The sequence below is a fragment of the Leptinotarsa decemlineata genome, unplaced genomic scaffold (genome assembly GCF_025532065.1).
Source record: "Leptinotarsa decemlineata unplaced genomic scaffold, Ldec_3_MD MMD2_tig00026282_RagTag_RagTag, whole genome shotgun sequence".
In the NCBI taxonomy this organism is placed as follows: Eukaryota; Metazoa; Arthropoda; class Insecta; order Coleoptera; family Chrysomelidae; genus Leptinotarsa; species Leptinotarsa decemlineata.
The window spans coordinates 13,816,045-13,834,419 of record NW_027412668.1 but is presented as its reverse complement, the minus strand read 5'-3'; the positions used below and the strand labels follow the sequence as shown (position 1 = coordinate 13,834,419).

The 18,375-nt window shown below is 35.7% G+C and overlaps 1 protein-coding gene across 1 annotated transcript in view; it reads right to left on the bottom strand.

Moving 5' to 3' along the window:
* The window catches only part of wake (ankyrin repeat and fibronectin type III domain containing protein wide awake), a 199,830-nt gene extending 182,367 nt beyond the window's left edge, over window positions 1-17,463 (bottom strand). The window contains exon 1 of the mRNA XM_074179852.1: window positions 17,043-17,463. The gene's annotated coding sequence lies outside the window, so the exon portion shown is untranslated. The remainder of the gene's footprint in view (window positions 1-17,042) is intronic.
* Window positions 17,464-18,375: the final 912 nt, after the last annotated feature.

Here is an 18,375-nt window from a genome sequence, read left to right as displayed (position 1 = left end):
TCATAATATTTTCTTCTCCCGCAGGATCCAGTCCTCTCTACTTGGGAATGGTACTTTATAAGGCAGTTCGTAGTTAACAGTCAGAGGTCATTTCTAAAATGCTGTGACTTCCAATATCAACCAACAGTCTGTTGCACTCTGCATTGTATTGATTTCTGCAATTGGCAATGGCAATGTGCACAAGTCTGTATGCAGTCCATCTAATCTCTCTTTCCAGAAAAATGTGGAGAAGAGGTAGATTAGGAAGGATCTCCATAGCCGCTGACGGTATGGTACTGTAAGCCAGAGATCTTCGCTTGGGCATCACATAAATTCAATGGATTTGTTTGGGACCTATTCGAAAACGTTACTCAGTAGCAATCTCCCTGTATGATCTGAGAAAATATCTCATGAAATTCTAGTAAACCACTGTCAGAAATATTGACACATTCGACTTCTTCCAACTTTTTGAAATTCAGATGGAACTCTATTCGCATTTTCCATGTGTCTGACTAAGCGGATTCCTTCTTATTTATATGGTAATTTCAGGATGTCTCCTGCCAGGAAGGAAGTGTATCAAATACAGTCTTTCTTTTTCAATTTATGCAGTCAGTGTTTTCAGATGAATATCATAAAACTATTTCTCAAAGACTGTTAAAAGACCGGAGAAGTGAACTCGTGTAGTTGATAAATGAGCCTGGAGAATAATAATACAGCAAAGAAAGATATTCAGAACAAGCTCTTTTCCCAATCTCCAGAAATGCAATACTCTTTTCTACGCGCCTTTCACCACCCAAGTTGGCGTCTGGTCTTCTGGTCTCTATTTATATCTAACAAGATACACTTTCACTGGCATTTTTTTCTGATACACATCAATAACGTACCCTTGATGTTTCCGAGTGTCATTATACTAAAAACTATTGAATATTTGAGGGATCTTCTGAGGGTCTATGGTTTCAGTGGAAAAGTAATCGAAGACTACATAAAATTGATGAACAGATTGAAAGCACAAAATGAAATAGATTACTTTCCACGGACGATATGTAGACGACGTGTTTGCGATTTTTCATACGTAGAAATCAAAGGTAGACGACTCTGTTTTAACTCTCAACAGATATTTTGGCGATTAGGATTACGAATGTTGTGAAATATTCCAGAACTGTCTAGAATGGTATGAAATGTTCTGAACATTGAAGACGAATCAAAGCATCTTTTTGTATGGATGGAGCTACCCACTGACAGAAGTATGTATATTGAGCAGAATTTGAAGAATATATTTTCATTCCAACTAGGCTGACTAGTAACTAATAATAATTACTACTTATAGAAAATTGCTCAAATAGAGTATGTTTATGAATATCGATTTCAATTCTGAAAGAGATCACTACATATCTACTTGAGGACAACACAAAACAAAACTACGATTTTGTCACGTCGGTTTGTCCGGCCACTTCAATTTATATTATCGCACGATATTTTAGATGTTGCGATAATTCCCGAGATAATTTCCATTTTGAACTGCATGATGTGAAAGGCAATTATAGTGTGCAAAAATATCTAAGGCAACTAGAGTATTTCACAATCAACGCTAGTGTTCCCCAAGGATCCATATTGTCTCCAACCCTCTTTTTATTGTATATCAACGACTTATTGGAAAAAACCAAGAATCCAATATATTGCTTTGCTGACGACAGCACACTTGTCTTGATATTCCAATTGGATTCCAGGACATCGGCTACGGAGGCACATCTTCACCGGCAGCAGAAAGTTGCAAATTTTATTGAGGATCTAGGAGTGATTTCGAATTGGAGTGGAAGTAACCAGGTACAATTCGATGCCACAAAAACACAGGTTTTCTCCAAAAACATGAATGTCTCGAACCGGATGATATAATGTCCGCTTTCGGTTTGGATAAGTTTGTTGGGGGGTTAAAATGGACACTAATATGTCTTGGCATAATCATGTCTCTGGAATTGCAAAGGCTGCTTTTCAAAAGATTGAAACACTGTTCCGAACCAGAAAACTGTACGCACCTTCGCAACTTTCGATGCCTTATAAAGCCCAGATCAGATCTTCTTTGGAGTATTGTTCTCATGTATGGAGCTCTGCCCCCAAAAATACCCTGAAGTTGCTGGATTCTATCCAGAAAAGAGCCATCCGCCTGATTGGAGACGAAACATCACGTGCAATCTTGATAGCCTGGAACATCGAAGGTTGGAGATTTGTCTCTCTTCTATAGATACTTTCACTGGAGGTGTTCAAGTGACTTGGCACATTTGATTCCACCAAGAGCGGTACATATCAGAAATACGTGACGAACTGTCATTCCTCATCTTTCTGAGATTCAACTCAGTACACCTCGAACTTCACTCTTTGAGAACTCCTTCATCTGGAGAACTTCGTTCATGAGGAATAAACTTCCTGAGAACGTTTTTCCAAATGGATTTCATCTCCAGCGATTCAAATCCAATGTGAATCGCTACTTTCGCACAGGCACCGCTCTGAGAGCGCCTTGAGAATTTTCCTGTAGTGCTTGTGTTTTGTCCTTATAAAAATCGATGGGGAATAATATCGTATCCTTCTAAATAACTTTCGATTACCACATTATATCCGATCATCATTTTAAATTCGAGATGGGTAAACTAAGTTATCCTTAAAAGATAGACATATGCTATCGCCAACTTTTTGTAGACCTATAAATATCAATAATATAAAGCGAATTGTTTTGTTGTATCTCAAAAAGCATTATGTAGGGTACAACCACCTCAACTTCCCAAGGATATCATTGTCGTATTCCAACGAATCAGCAAAAACCTTAATAAATCAAACTCATAAATCTCACTCCATTCTTTGGTAAAAATAGTCTAGAAATCCGTTCAGTAGTTTTTAGATTTATCGCGTTCAGACAGACAAACAGTCAGACTCGGCAGAGATTTCAATTTTTAATATTCAGTGACAGTTCCTCTTTAGAGATAATTTTATAGGATTTTATAGCTTTTGAGGATATAGTTTTTTTCGTGTATCTCCATTTTTTTTCATTAAAGTTCATTGTCTCTTTATGATAGGGAAATTTAAACTCAAAGTGCCTTTTGAAATATGTACATATGGATAAATTGTTGAAATTTGAAGGATATCTTTTTCGAAATATTTCGAATTTTTGGCCTTGTTTGATGGTTTTGAAGTTCCGTGCCAGCACACTATAAATATTACATCATTACGTAACATGCAACGTTTTCCAATTTCCGATTATAATCTGCTGATGTGTAATTTCTGATAATTATAAATGAAATGATCTGTGAAGTAATCTTGACAAAATCTACATATTTCTATATTTCTCGTTGCAACAATTCCTGTTAGAGTATAACTCTGGACCGGACAAGGTAATTTTTGATCTTATGAACAATGAAAGTGTGACAGTGTGTCAAAATTATGAGAATCAAATACAAACTAAGGATTAACAAGGTCTTTACTTTGAAGTGCGATTTCTAGCACGGGTCGGACGATACGCGGTGACCGTCGGTAGTCCTACAGTTGATTTCGAACCAACCGCATAGTGGTTAACTGAATGAGTAGAACTAATCACGCTAAGACCTTCAAAACATATAGTTTTAAAATAACGCTACAAGGCAGTTCACTAGCTCATAGCTCTCAATATGATTCAACCGGAGATGGAAGTTATCAATACCGTTATTAGCTGCATATATTACAGTTGATGAAGATATATGAAACCGATTAAAAATGACAAGACATACAATTTCAAGCTAACTCAGACTTTATTGTGTTACTAAAAAACCAGCAATTGGACCAAAAATCTGTAACTACTTGAACTACCAATTGAAAGATTTTGTGACTCTATTTTCATGTTTCGAACAGGACTAAAAGCATTTTCAATTGAAAATTCTATTTATAGCTTCAAGACTATTGATGATATTGCAGTACAGATATTTCTCAGCTATAGTTATTTTGCAATGCGGAAATTTTGTATTGGGCTGCTAAGGTATTTTTGCCAAGAGATTCAGTAAAAAACCTTAAGATCAATAGTTGAATTTGTAAATCTACAAAAATGAGATATAGAAACAACAAGGTAAACATCACGTCCAAGTTTTCCAGGTTATCTAAGGGGATGGAAATACGATTTGGATGTACGAACTCTTTTTGTTAATTTTCACCACATTTACACATACCCTCAGATGGTCTGGAAAATTCGGATGTAAAATGTATGTTACTGAGACAATATATCTCTTTCTTGTAGGTGTACGAATTCAACTTTTGATACTTTTTAATTTTTCACCTCATTTCCACCCCTCAAAACGGATCTTTAAAACGGCCTGGAAAACTGGGATGAGATATTTGTTTTGTTGAATCAATAACCATGTATAACATATCCCAATCTTGTGAGTGTTCAAATTTAATACTCAATTAAGTTTAATTTTCATCCCGTTTCCATTTCATCTTGTAAAATTGGTTACCGAGAATAACATATTTGAATATTGTAGTTATACAAAGTCAATTTTCCAAGATACAATTTTTTAATAATTTTCAGCATATTTTCACCACATCTGAACAGCTGGAAAACTAATACATTCACTCAACAAGTGATCATTATTTCTAATCAAATGATTGAATATCAGAGATCGATTTAAATTTTCATGTACAAATCAAGCAGGGTTTTCGAAATAAAAAGCAAACATACAAATTATAACATGATTTTTGTAAAAATAATTATTGATTTCAATCGAAAGCATATTCGATACTGTTTGCCATAGGAGACTCTTCGAAAATTTAGAAAACATCTGCATACGGGGAAGAGCATATAACTGTTCAATTCCTATTTGAATAATCGAAGATAAATAGTTGACATCGATGGAAAAAAGTAGTCCGAGAACAATTACTTATGGAGTTCCTCAAGGTACGGTCTTGGGTCCAATAATATTCATTATCCATATAAATAGTTTATTAAAAATGCATTCCGAAGGAAACATTCTCAGTTTTGCTGACGACATAGCAATCTTTTGTAATGCGGAGACATGGCAAGACCTCAAGATGAAATCAGAAAGATTTCAAAAACATCTTAAAATGGTATCGATATAACAAATTGACCTTGAATGTAAAATAAACAGAATATCTACCATTTACCTCTTATGCCAATAAGCTACCGACCATAGGTCCATTAATTATCGATCAAAACTTATTGATTCCAGAGAGTACCTCAATCAAATACTTTGGCTTAATGATCGATCGACACTTGAAATGGAATTCACACGAATTATATATAACTCAAAAATTACGAGGCAGCTACACTGCCTGAAGATTATTCTGAAAGTCATTTAAAACAGAATAAAAATAAAACCGGTATAATACCCGAAGAAAATCAAATATATTTTTAGCTCCAAGATGCCAAAAATTGGTAGGTCAAAGACACTGTGTTATCTTGGCCTAAAGATCTGAAGCATAGTGCCGGAAAAAATACAACTGATTAATAAACAAAATAAATTAAAATTCAAGAAAAAACTAAAAAACTGTCCGAAAAATTTTGATCGAACTCTGTTACATCAAATTATTGATCAGCACACTTTCTGAAAAAAAAATTATTGTGATGCCTATCTTACTAAAATACAATATGACTTTTATAAGTGAAAATTATATATTTTGGCAATATCACGCACACGGAACATTTTTTCGAAAATGTTGCTTTCGTGATGCCCAATCTCTGTTATATACATGTGATCAATATGATGAATGAACATTATTATTATTATTGCACCCTGTGTCGAAGCAAGAGGAAGACCTTGTGGAATATTTTTTGATTCAAGCAAAACAGTCAACTGTGTCAATCTCTCAATTTCTTTCAAGCATAATGGAATAATACGGTATTAGAGAATATAATCTTTTCAACAGATCGTAGAGAATGGGGAAACCGCAGGGTTCCACTTGCCACCAGTTACATTCAATGCTGTCAGTTCATCATTTGCTGAAATCCATTGTCATTCAATCTGACAATATTAATTTGCTCATTTCTGACAAAACAACAAATTATCATGGAAAAATATCCTAACATTTCATCTGTTCTCCATAGTTTAAAATTCAATTTGAATACAGCTAAAATACGAATAACTGTATTTTTTCACTTTGATAACACAAACATGCAAAATTTTGTATTCAATATAAATAAAGTTCAAGAGTTATATTACGAGTGCACCAAGTTTAATTTGTTGGAGTGTATGCATGGTTTTTGAAACTTCACTGAGCAACGATAATATGAACTTATAAAAAACTTTGTTTCAAAATCCAAATTTTTGTGGAATGTCTCAAAAAATGTCAAATTCCGAAAATAATTACCTGTGAAAATACTGATGTTCACACCGCTTGTTATTAACACTGATTCATCATTTAAACCGATTAAACAGGTCTAATACTTTTAATTATGTGAAACTTTCTATAGACTGCCTAACCTTTAACGTTTTCATCGCTTTCACGTATCAAAGTTATAGGTTTTAAGTTTTTTTTATTTGTTTAACAACCCCAATAATTGCGCTTCGGTGGGAACGTTTAATGATGCCGTAGGATAATCATTTCAGTATGAATTTTACGCAAACTTATTTTTGTTAAATTTACTTTTATGTTAGTTCCATAGATAGATTATGTTTCAAGTTCCGACCCTCCGTTAGGATATTGTGGGAAACTATGAGCTTAATGAAGCTGAAAATGTGATATACACAAGATACGGCATGAAAGGATTTTATTAAGTTCATTAAAATTCTGCGTTAGGGAAAAATAACAACAGACCGCCCATCTTCGAGGGCGCTAAACGCCCTGGGATGTCGCAAGAAAGGTTATCACAGCACCGGCAGTTGAATGGGCTATTAAGTCTTTTCAGCCCTTCAAATCTACCGGAGAGGATGGTATATTTCCAGCTCTTCTTCAAAGCGGACTGGAAATAATTTTACCTATTCTCACAAAATTGTATAGAGCTGGTTTGGCGTGGAACTATATACCACCCGGTTGGTTGGCAGCAAGGGTGGTATATATATATACCTAAAGTGAGCCGGAGAGACCCACACCCCAAATCGGTACGACCAATCAGCCTTACATCCTTCCTGCTGAAAGGAGTTGAGAGGATACTGGACGGACATGTCAGGAGGGTAGCATTATATGCATCCCCACTGAATAACCACCAGTATGCTTATCAAATCGGCAAATCGACAGATTCAGCATTAAACAACCTCGTTGAGAAAATCTCCGAATCCCTTGACAACAAGGAGATTGCGGTTGCTGTATTTCTTGATATTGAAGGAGCATTTTACAATGCACTACCTAAATCTATAGGATTGTCTCTGGCTAGAAAGGGTATAGAATCGACCATAACTGGCTGGATCTATGCCATGCTAGTAAACAGAATTGCAACTACGACTCTTCAAGGCGAGGCTATCTGGTTCAGGGTCACCAGGGGCTGCCCTCAAGGTGGGGTACTATCTTCCCTTCTGTGGTCGCCCTTGGTGGATAGTCTGCTTGATGCCCTCGACGGAAGAAAAGTTAATCTGCAAGTTTATGCAGATGACCTTGTCATCCTGGCAAGGTCCACGTCGAGAAGGGTAGCTTGTAATATCCTCCAAAGTACGTTGGACGTTGTTCACAGTTGGTTCCTGAGGGAGCAGATGTCTGTCAACCCCAGCAAAACTGTGTTAATCCTCTTCACCAAGAGAAGGAAATTGAACGATCTAATGCCACTATCCCTCAATGGTTTGGTCAATCCATTTGGAACGGAAGTGATAAAAGACTCACCTGGAACGCTCACTTGGAAAAAGTTTTACACAAAGCCAGACTGTCTCTATGGACATGTCAAAGGATTTGTGGTGAAACTTGTGATGATTGTCAGACCAATGATCACGTATGGTGCAATTGCTTGGTGGCCGAAGGCTTTACAGAAAACGGCCCAAGCGAAGCTCTCTGGCTTACAGAGACAGGCTTGTCTGACTGTCAGTGGTGCCATCAGTGCCACACCGTCAGCGGCCATGGAGATCCTTCTAGATCTACCTCCTCTCCACATTTTTCTGGAAAGAGAGGCTAGATGGACTGCATACAGACTTGTGCACATTGCCAATTGCACAAATCAATTCAATGCAGAGTGCAACAGACTGTTGGTTGACATTGGAAGTCACAGCATTTTGGAAATGATCTCTGACTTTATGCCTCCAACTGTCAACTACGAACTGCCTTATAAAGTACTATTCCCGAGTAGATAGGACTGAATCCTGCGGGAGAAGGAAATATTAAGAGCAGATAGTTGTTGGTTCACAGATGGATCAAAAACAGCTTTCGGTTCTGGTGCAGGTGTTTTCAGTCGCAGACCCAGTACAGAGTTATCTACCTGCCTAGGAACCTATGCGACTGTATTTCAAGCGGAAATTTACGCTATTGAATTGTGTGCGGAGATATTGGATAGATCCAACCTCACTCACAAGTCAATAAAAATATTCTCGGACAGTCAAGCGGCGTTGGAAAATCTTGGCTCCCACCGAGCAACGTCTGAATTGGTAGCAAACTGCCAAAAAAGACTCTCCTCGATAGGAAGACTAAACAGATTGTCTCTGGTCTGGATTCCTGGCCATACTGGCCTGGAAGGCAATGAAACTGCTGACTCTCTTGCAAAGGAAGGTGCTGCAAACGGCTTCATTGGACCAGAACCTGTTATTGGCATCGCTTTGGGCTTTGCCAAACAAACACTTAACACCTGGATGGCAAGAAGAGTTATGGACTTCTGGCAGAATCTTCCAGGATTGGCTCACTCCAAGGCGTGCCGACAGTGTGTGCCTCTGTCTGGAAAATGATGAAACTGCAGAGCATATTCTTTGTGCCTGCCCCGCTGGGGACCGAATCAGGTTCTTTGAGTTCGGCAGATCCGTACTCTCACCATCTGACCTGTAAGACCACTCACCATTCAAACTAATCGGCTTCGTTAAGAAGCTGGGTTTATTTGGCCGAGTGTGAATAGGTGTGAGCCACAATAAACCCTTATGGGTTGCGGTGGAGGGTCGAATAAACCCACTCACTTTAGACCTACCTACCTAGGGAAAAATTCATGTTTTGTTAAATTCAAAAAAGATTTTGAAATTTTTTTTTGATGAAATAGTTCTGTCACTAATAATTCAAACAAGTATTAACTGTCTCAGAATTTACAGAAATGCATAATCTATTCAATGTATTCATAATCATAATCTATACAATGTATATCAATAATTACCTACCTACTGATTGAATAAAAAACTGGGAAATAAAAGTATGCGATTTCGAATCCTTCATAAATTGTCCTGAAAGCTTGTCATCCTGAATATTGAATGGTTTCGAAAATATTTGGTAATATTATTTTTTTAGGTGAGCACAATTATCAATAGTCATCCAGTGATTATCAAGTACGGATTTTTGTAACTGAAAAACATGACCTATAATACTCCAAATGGATAATTTTACATAAACTGAAATTATACAGAACGTCTTAACTAAAAAGACTTTGGACGTACGTGAATGTAATTATTTTGAACATTGAATAGTTTCACATAATATCTCCTTACAGCATCCAGTACTTGAAGTACCTAATATAAGTTTTAAAACTTATATTATTTCAATAATAAAAAATAAATGAAAGTTCAATATTTTTCGTTCGAGATATTGAGTAAATCTATTTTATAATTTGTAAATATTCAAGTGCAGCTGAATATTTGTGCTGAAACCCCTACGGTGAGAAGCCCCTCCCTCAAGATGTGCAATAGATGTGTAGAAATCTGTTATCAATCAGCTTATTCGAGCCGTAAACATGAATTTGCAAACAAAAATTTCTATTCCTTTTTTCCTAATACTTTCTGTCATACACAGACCCAAACTTAACGCAGATGCAGTTTCGCCCACCGGCCATGACTCAGCCCGGTAGCTGATGTGGCTGAAGTTAGCTTTAGATTTAAATCCGATTCTTTCGATTTTACAGTTGACCAGATGAATAATGCTCATAATGATAGTTTCTCGAAATATGTCTACTTCACAATGAATTTTGTAGGTAGAAATGCATGATGATATCACGCATATTGGAATTCACATCAAAGATTACACAAAAAGGGCGAGTCACTACCCGTAACAGGTATACCTTCAAAAAAGAGTTTCGCAAACCGTTTCGAGATATACTTGGATTTAAAACACAAAATAATGCAAAATGACAGCTTCAGTGAAAATTGAGAGGTAATCAGGCTGCCTAAACCTGGAAATGGTGGTCTCACCCCTATTGCCACAAGTAATGACGATTTCTACTGATAATTGATATCTCTCCACCAAAAACATGACGAGATTGGCAGAAATTTCATTTGTCAAATGATGAAAAAAAAATTCTGTATAGATGGCACATGGAGATTTATGATAGCTAATAGACTGAAAGGAGGTTCAACCCCTAATATAAAATTTCTGCCCAGGTCAATTTCTGACGAGAAAATCGAAATTCACGAAAATCTATTATAAGAACATATTGGAATCAACACTAATATCATGAAAATAAATACCATTGATATAATAAGAGGGTGGTCTCGCCCTTATTTTGTCAATATACATAAATTTCTTTTTGTCAAAAACTGAACGAGATCGGAAAAATTTTCTGTACTCAAATGATTCAGTATAACCCTCTCGATAAAATGCATATAGGGATTCATAGCAAAGATCAGGCCATAAGGACAAGTCGGCACCCCCACAGAAATATATTTGAAAAAGTGTTCGGCAAGAACCTGTTGAGATCGACTAGAATCGGAAACAGAAAAGTAGTGAGAATGAGCCTTACTAAAATATCAAATAGACTACTCAGGCTTCAGCAAATTAAAAAGGGTAAACTCATCCCTATTTTCTCCGAAACTTAACGCCTCTCCACCAAAAACCTGACGAGATCGGTGAAAACTAAATATGTCAAGTGATGAACAATAATACTCTGAATAGATTCCACTTGGAGATTTATGAAAATTAATAGACTGCAAGGGGGAGTCAGCCCCTAATATTAAAATTTTTCCTGAGGCAGTTTCTCGCGAGAATATGTAGATCAACGAAAATCTACAATAATAACATATGGAAAACATACCCAATATCATGAAAATAAATATCATCTATATTAATTAATAAGAATAGGGTAGTCCCGCCCTTATTATGTCAATATATATAAATTTCTGTTTGTCAAAAACTGAACGAGATCGGAAAAATTTTCTGTACTCAAATGATTCAGTATAACCCTCTCGATGAAATGCATATAGGAATTCATAGCAAAGATCAGGCCATAAGGGCAAGTCGGCACCCCCACAGAAATATATTTGAAAAAGTGTTCGGCAAGAACCTGTTGAGATCGACTAGAATCGGAAACAGAAAAGTAGTGAGGATGAGCCCTACTAAAATATCAAATAGTCACTACTCAGGCTCAAGCAAATTAAAAAGGGTAAACTCACCCCTATTTTCTCCGATACTTAACGCCTCTCCACCAAAAACCTGACGAGATCGGTGAAAACTAAATATGTCAAGTGATGAACAATAATACTCTGAATAGATTCCACTTGGAGATTTATGAAAATTAATAGACTGCAAGGGGGAGTCAGCCCTTAATATTAAAATTTTTCCTGAGGCAGTTTCTCGCGAGAATATATTGATCAACGAAAATCTAAAATAATAACATATGGAAAACATACCCAATATTATGAAAATAAATATCATCTATATTAATTGATAAGAATAGGGTAGTCCCGCCCTTATTATGTCAATATATATAAATTTCTGTTTGTCAAAAACTGAACGAGATCGGAAAAATTTTCTGTACTCAAATGATTCAGTATAACCCTCTGGATGAAATGCATATAGGGATTCATAGCAAAGATCAGGCCATAAGGGCAAGTCGGCACCTCCACAGAAATATATTTGAAAAAGTGTTTGGCAAGAACCTGTTGAGATCGACTAGAATCGGAAACAGAAAAGTAGTGAGGATGAGCCTTACTAAAATATCAAATAGTCACTACTCAGGCTTAAGCAAAGTAGAAAGGGTAGACTCACCCCTATTTTCTACGATACTTAACGCCTCTCCACCAAAAACCTGACGAGATCGGTGAAAACTAAATATGTCAAGTGATGAACAATAATACTCTGAATAGATTCCACTTGGAGATTTATGAAAATTAATGGACTGCAAGAGGGAGTCAGCCCCTAATATTAAAATTGTGCCTGAGGCAATTTCTCGCGAGAATATGTAGATCAATGAAAATCCACAATAAGTACATATGGAAAACATACGCAGTATCATAAAAATAAATATCATCTACATTATTTATTAGGACTAGGGTGGTCCCGCCCTTATTATGTCAATATATATTAATTTTCGTTTGTTAAAAATTGAACGAGATCGGAAAAATTTCCAGTACTCAAATGATTCAGTATAACTCTCTCGATGAAATTCATATAGGAATTCATAACAAAGATCAGGCCATAAGGGCAAGTCGGCACCTCCACAGAAATATATTTGAAAATGTCTTCCGCAAGAACCTGTTGAGATCGACTAGAATCGGAAACAGAAAAGTAGTGAGAATGAGCCTTACTAAAATATCAAATAGTCACTACTCAGGCTTAAGCAAAATAAAAAGGGTAAAATCACCTCTATTTCCTCCGATACTTACCGCCTCTCCACCAAAAACCTGACGAGATCTGTAAAAAATATATATGTAAGTGATGAACAATGTTACTATGAAAAGATTCCACATGGAGATCTATTAAAGGTAATAGTCTGCAAGGAGGATTCAAATCCTAATATTGAAATTGTGCCTGAGGCAGGTTCTCGCGAGAATATGTAGATGAATAAAAATCTACAATAAGATCATATGGAAAACAACCCCAATATCATTAAAATAATAATCATCTATATTAATTAATAATTAAAAAGTTGGTCCCGCCCTTATTGTGTCTATGTAAATTTCAGTTTGTCAAAAATTGAACGAAATCGAAAAAATTTTCAGTACCCGAATGATTCTATATAACTCTCGATAACATGCATATAGTGATTTATATTAAAGATCAGTTCATAAGGGTGAGTGATGAAATTCAGCCAGAACTTATTGATCTACATATTCTCACACGAAACGGCCTCAGGCACAAATTCAATATTAGGGTTTGAATCCCCCTTGCAGTCTATTAACTTTTATAAATCTCCATATGGAATCTATTCAGAGTATTATTGTTCATCACTGGACATATTTAGTTTTCACCGATCTCATCAGGTTTTTGGTGGAGAGGCGTTAAGTATCGGAGAAAATAGGGGTGAGTTTACCCTTTTTAATTTGCTTGAGCCTGAGTATTGACTATTTGATATTTTAGTAAGGCTCATTCTCACTACTTTTCTGTTTCCGATTCTAGTCGATCTCAACAGGTTCTTGCCGAACACTTTATCAAATATATTTCTGTGGGGGTGCCGATTTGCCCTTATGGCCTGATCTTTGCTATGAATCCCTATATGCATTTCATCGAGAGGGTTATACTGAATCATTTGAGTACTGGAAATTTTTCCGATTTCGTTTAATTTTAAACAAACGAAAATTAATATATATTGACATAATAAGGGCGGGACCACCCTAGTCCTAATAAATAATGTAGATGATATTTATTTTCATGATACTGCGTATGTTTTCCATATGTTCTTATTGTAGATTTTCATTGATCTACATATTCTCGCGAGAAACTGCCTCAGGCACAATTTCAATATTAGGGGCTGAATCCCCCTTGCAGTCTATTAACTTTCATAAATCTCCATATGGAATCTATTCAGAGTATTATTGTTCATTACTTGACATATTTAGTTTTCACCGATCTCGTCAGGTTTTTGGTGGAGAGGCGTTAAGTTTCGGAGAAAATAGGGATGAGTTTACCCTTTCTACTTTGCTTAAGCCTGAGTAGTGACTATTTGATATTTTAGTAAGGCTCATCCTCACTACTTTGCTGGTTCCGATTCTAGTCGATCTCAACAGGTTCTTGCCGAACACTTTTTCAAATATATTTCTGTGGGGGTGCCGACTTGCCCTTATGGCCTGATCTTTGCTATGAATCCTTATATGCATTTCATCGAGAGGGTTATACTGAATCATTTGAGTACAGGAAATTTTTCCGATCTCGTTCCGTTTTTGACAAACAGAAATTTATATATATTGACATAATAAGGGCGAGACTACCCTATTCTTATCAATTAATATAGATGATATTTATTTTCATGATATTGGGTATGTTTTCCATATGTTATTATTGTAGATTTTCGTTGATCTACATATTCTCGCGAGAAACTGCCTCAGGAAAAATTTTAATATTAGGGGCTGACTCCCCCTTGCAGTCTATTAATTTTCATAAATCTCCATATGGAATCTATTCAGAGTATTATTGTTCATCACTTGACATATTTAGTTTTCACCGATCTCGTCAGGTTTTTGGTGGAGAGGCGTTAAGTATCGGAGAAAATAGGGGTGAGTTTACCCTTTTTAATTTGCTTAAGCCTGAGTAGTGACTATTTGATATTTTAGTAAGGCTCATTCTCACTACTTTTCTGTTTCCGATTCTAGTCGATCTCAACAGGTTCTTGCCGAACACTTTTTCAAATATATTTCTGTGGGGGTGCCGACTTGCCCTTATGGCCTGATCTTTGCTATGAATCCTTATATGCATTTCATCGAGAGGGTTATACTGAATCATTTGAGTACAGGAAATTTTTCCGATCTCGTTCCGTTTTTGACAAACAGAAATTTATATATATTGACATAATAAGGGCGAGACTACCCTATTCTTATCAATTAATATAGATGATATTTATTTTCATGATATTGGGTATGTTTTCCATATGTTATTATTGTAGATTTTCGTTGATCTACATATTCTCGCGAGAAACTGCCTCAGGAAAAATTTTAATATTAGGGGCTGACTCCCCCTTGCAGTCTATTAATTTTCATAAATCTCCAAGTGGAATCTATTCAGAGTATTATTGTTCATCACTTGACATATTTAGTTTTCACCGATCTCGTCAGGTTTTTGGTGGAGAGGCGTTAAGTATCGGAGAAAATAGGGGTGAGTCTACCCTTTCTACTTTGCTTAAGCCTGAGTAGTGACTATTTGATATTTTAGTAAGGCTCATCCTCACTATTTTGCTGGTTCCTATTCTAGTCGATCTCAACAGGTTCTTGCCGAACACTTCTTCAAATATATTTCTGTGGGGGTGCCGACTTGCCCTTATGGCCTGATCTTTGCTATGAATCCCTATATGCATTTTATCGAGAGGGTTATACTGAATCATTTGAGTACAGAAAATTTTTCCGATCTCGTTCAGTTTTTGACAAAAAGAAATTTATGTATATTGACAAAATAAGGGCGAGACCACCCTCTTATTATATCAATGGTATTTATTTTCATGATATTAGTGTTGATTCCAATATGTTCTTATAATAGATTTTCGTGAATTTCGATTTTCTCGTCAGAAATTGACCTGGGCAGAAATTTTATATTAGGGGTTGAACCTCCTTTCATAGCTATCATAAATCTCCATGTGCCATCTATACAGATTTTTTTTTCATCATTTGACAAATGAAATTTCTGCCAATCTCGTCATGTTTTTGGTGGAGAGATATCAATTATCAGTAGAAATCGTCATTACTTGTGGCAATAGGGGTGAGACCACCCTTTCCAGGTTTAGGCAGCCTGATTACCTCTCAATTTTCACTGAAGCTGTCATTTTGCATTATTTTGCGTTTTAAATCCAAGTATATTTCGAAATGGTTTGCGAAACTCTTTTTTGAAAGTATACCTGTTACGGGTAGTGACTCGCCCTTTTAGTGTAATCTTTGATGTGAATTCCAATATGCGTGATATCATCATGCATTTCTACCTACAAAATTCATTGTGAAGTAGACATATTTCAAGAAACTATCATTATGAGCATTATTCATCTGGTCAACTGTAAAATCGAAAGAATCGGATTTAAATCTAAAGCTAACTTCAGCCACATCGGTAGCTGTAGTTATAAACGTTTTTTCACACTTCGAATTTCAAGTGTAAATCCTTTCAAGAATCCTTTTGGTGACTCTATTCAATTCATCATTATTCGATAATAATGAAACTGAAATTATGTTGAAAGGGAAAATATCATTTACAACTGAATTCACACAGTTAGAATTGAAGTTCTACGTGAATCGGTAATTTTATAGATGACGACAAATTTTTTTCAAATTATTTATTTGAGAATAAATAATCATATTCCTTCTAGAAAATTCGAATGAAATACCACTGCGTTTATTTAAAAAAAGCCTGAAAAATACTTGAACTTTTTTCACAGACTCCAGAATAGTGTTCATTATTAACTCAAGACGTACTGTCATCGATGATTTGAGTAGATTCAACTCATTCGAGACATGGAGTCGTAATGCTATGAATGGATTTGGTAATTCATCTTGTATTGTTATCCATATTGGTGCTGAAGAGAAAATAAGGCAAGTGTTTCATTCCGAAACATCGATGTCTGCCATTAAGGATTACAGTGTTCCATGTGGGTGAAATTTACCTCTTTCATAAACTATATTGAATAGCGATTCATGACAAATGGTTGAAGTAGGTACAGACAAAATAGAAATAGATTTTTTTGTTTATAAATGTTCATACAAAAGTAGTTGTTTAGAAAGTACTTTTTCTTTCATTTAAGTCAATGTTTACATGAAAGTAGTTGTTTCTAGAGGGTTCTTTCTTCCATTTGGGATTGAAAGTTATTCCTTTGCATGATCTACACATTTTTGTGAAGAGTTTTATGTGCTTTTTTTCTTTCTTTGGAAGTTCCCAAATTTTTGTGTGAAGTTGAAAAAGAAAATAGGCAAAAACTTTCTGTATCAAAAAACTCGAGAATGTTCTTTCAATTCTTACTTGTCTCTGTATTTTGAACCTCACGTGACCCATTCCATTTAAGCGCATTCTGCGCGCCAGCCTTCAAATTTCATAATAGTATTACATGAAACAGAGCAAGAAAGAAACCTATCCAAAACTGAACTCACCGTATTTTTTCTTCAGCTTGAACGATTATCTTCGTACCGGTCACAAACAACACTATTTTTCTATTATCAACTAAGAAAGAGGATGTTAACATTAGAGAGGTTCAAACCTAAACTGTTCAAAAGACATGAAAGGAGCACCTAACCTCAAAATAGCACCTGTTGAAGCAAACACGAAGGTAAACAAACGCATAGCACACAGTAACCCGCGATTCCTCTGTATTATTCACTTTTTGTGACAAAGAACCGAACACAAATGAATTAACATCTTCCGCTACGAGAACGATCTCAAGTTCTCACGTTACTTCGCGACTGTTTACATTGAAAATTGTGCTAATTTAGCAATAAAATGACTGATGAAGGAAGGCATTACGCGATTAGGAGTCACAAGCACTTGGCAAGACTGAAATGGGCGGCCGACGGTAGAAGAGTAGTTGTATCAAAGTGAAACAGGTATACTCGTATATCGTATACGTGAAAAGACACTGCCCACCTTCGTCTTTGTCGTTTGTATCGATGCTTGGCAAACGTTTGTTTGATTTTTACATGAGTCAGAGACCCTTGAATCGTCTCTTTTGTAACGGTTTCAATGGTGTTTGCACTCAGGAGGTGAACACTTAAATGATTTTGTGGGTTAAGAGTTCAGAAGCAATTTAATTGTCTTTTAGTCGCGCTATTCAGATCTACGTCAGGATAGTCTATCAATGTTTCTAGTATTCATAAATTATTTGAAAGATTGCTTGAAGCATTCACAAGTAGGTACTATTATATGCAGATGCCTTAAAAATCTTCAGAAAAGTAACGATGATTAGAGATTGCTCAAAGATTCAAGAAGACCTCAATGCTTTTTTAGAATACCGTTATCTCAATAAATTAAAACCTAATATTAATAAATGTGCATGTATGTCTTTCTGCAGAAACAATATACCGATACATTTTCAATGATCCTGGGCAATAATATTATTAACAGAGTGGACCAAATTAAAGATCTTGGAATCTATTTTGATAGAACGCATAGCAAAAATAATAAATAATTGGTTAGCATGTACGAAATTTATTAATTAATTAATTTTTATTTTTTCTTTTATCTGTTGACACCGAGTATCTCTGTAACCACTACTATCAGTAGATGCTTCTATGGGTATTTACCTGTTTGTATCCCAAATTTTGAATAAATAAATAAATAAATAAAATCCGTGGATCTGGATAGCAAACAATGCAAAGCGATGATGGAATTGAAAAATAATATTTCGTTTGAAATGGTTATGTTTTATATGGGGTTAATCTTCGCTTTGACGTGTTTTTCTTGGAGTACCTACATAATTTCACATTCTTT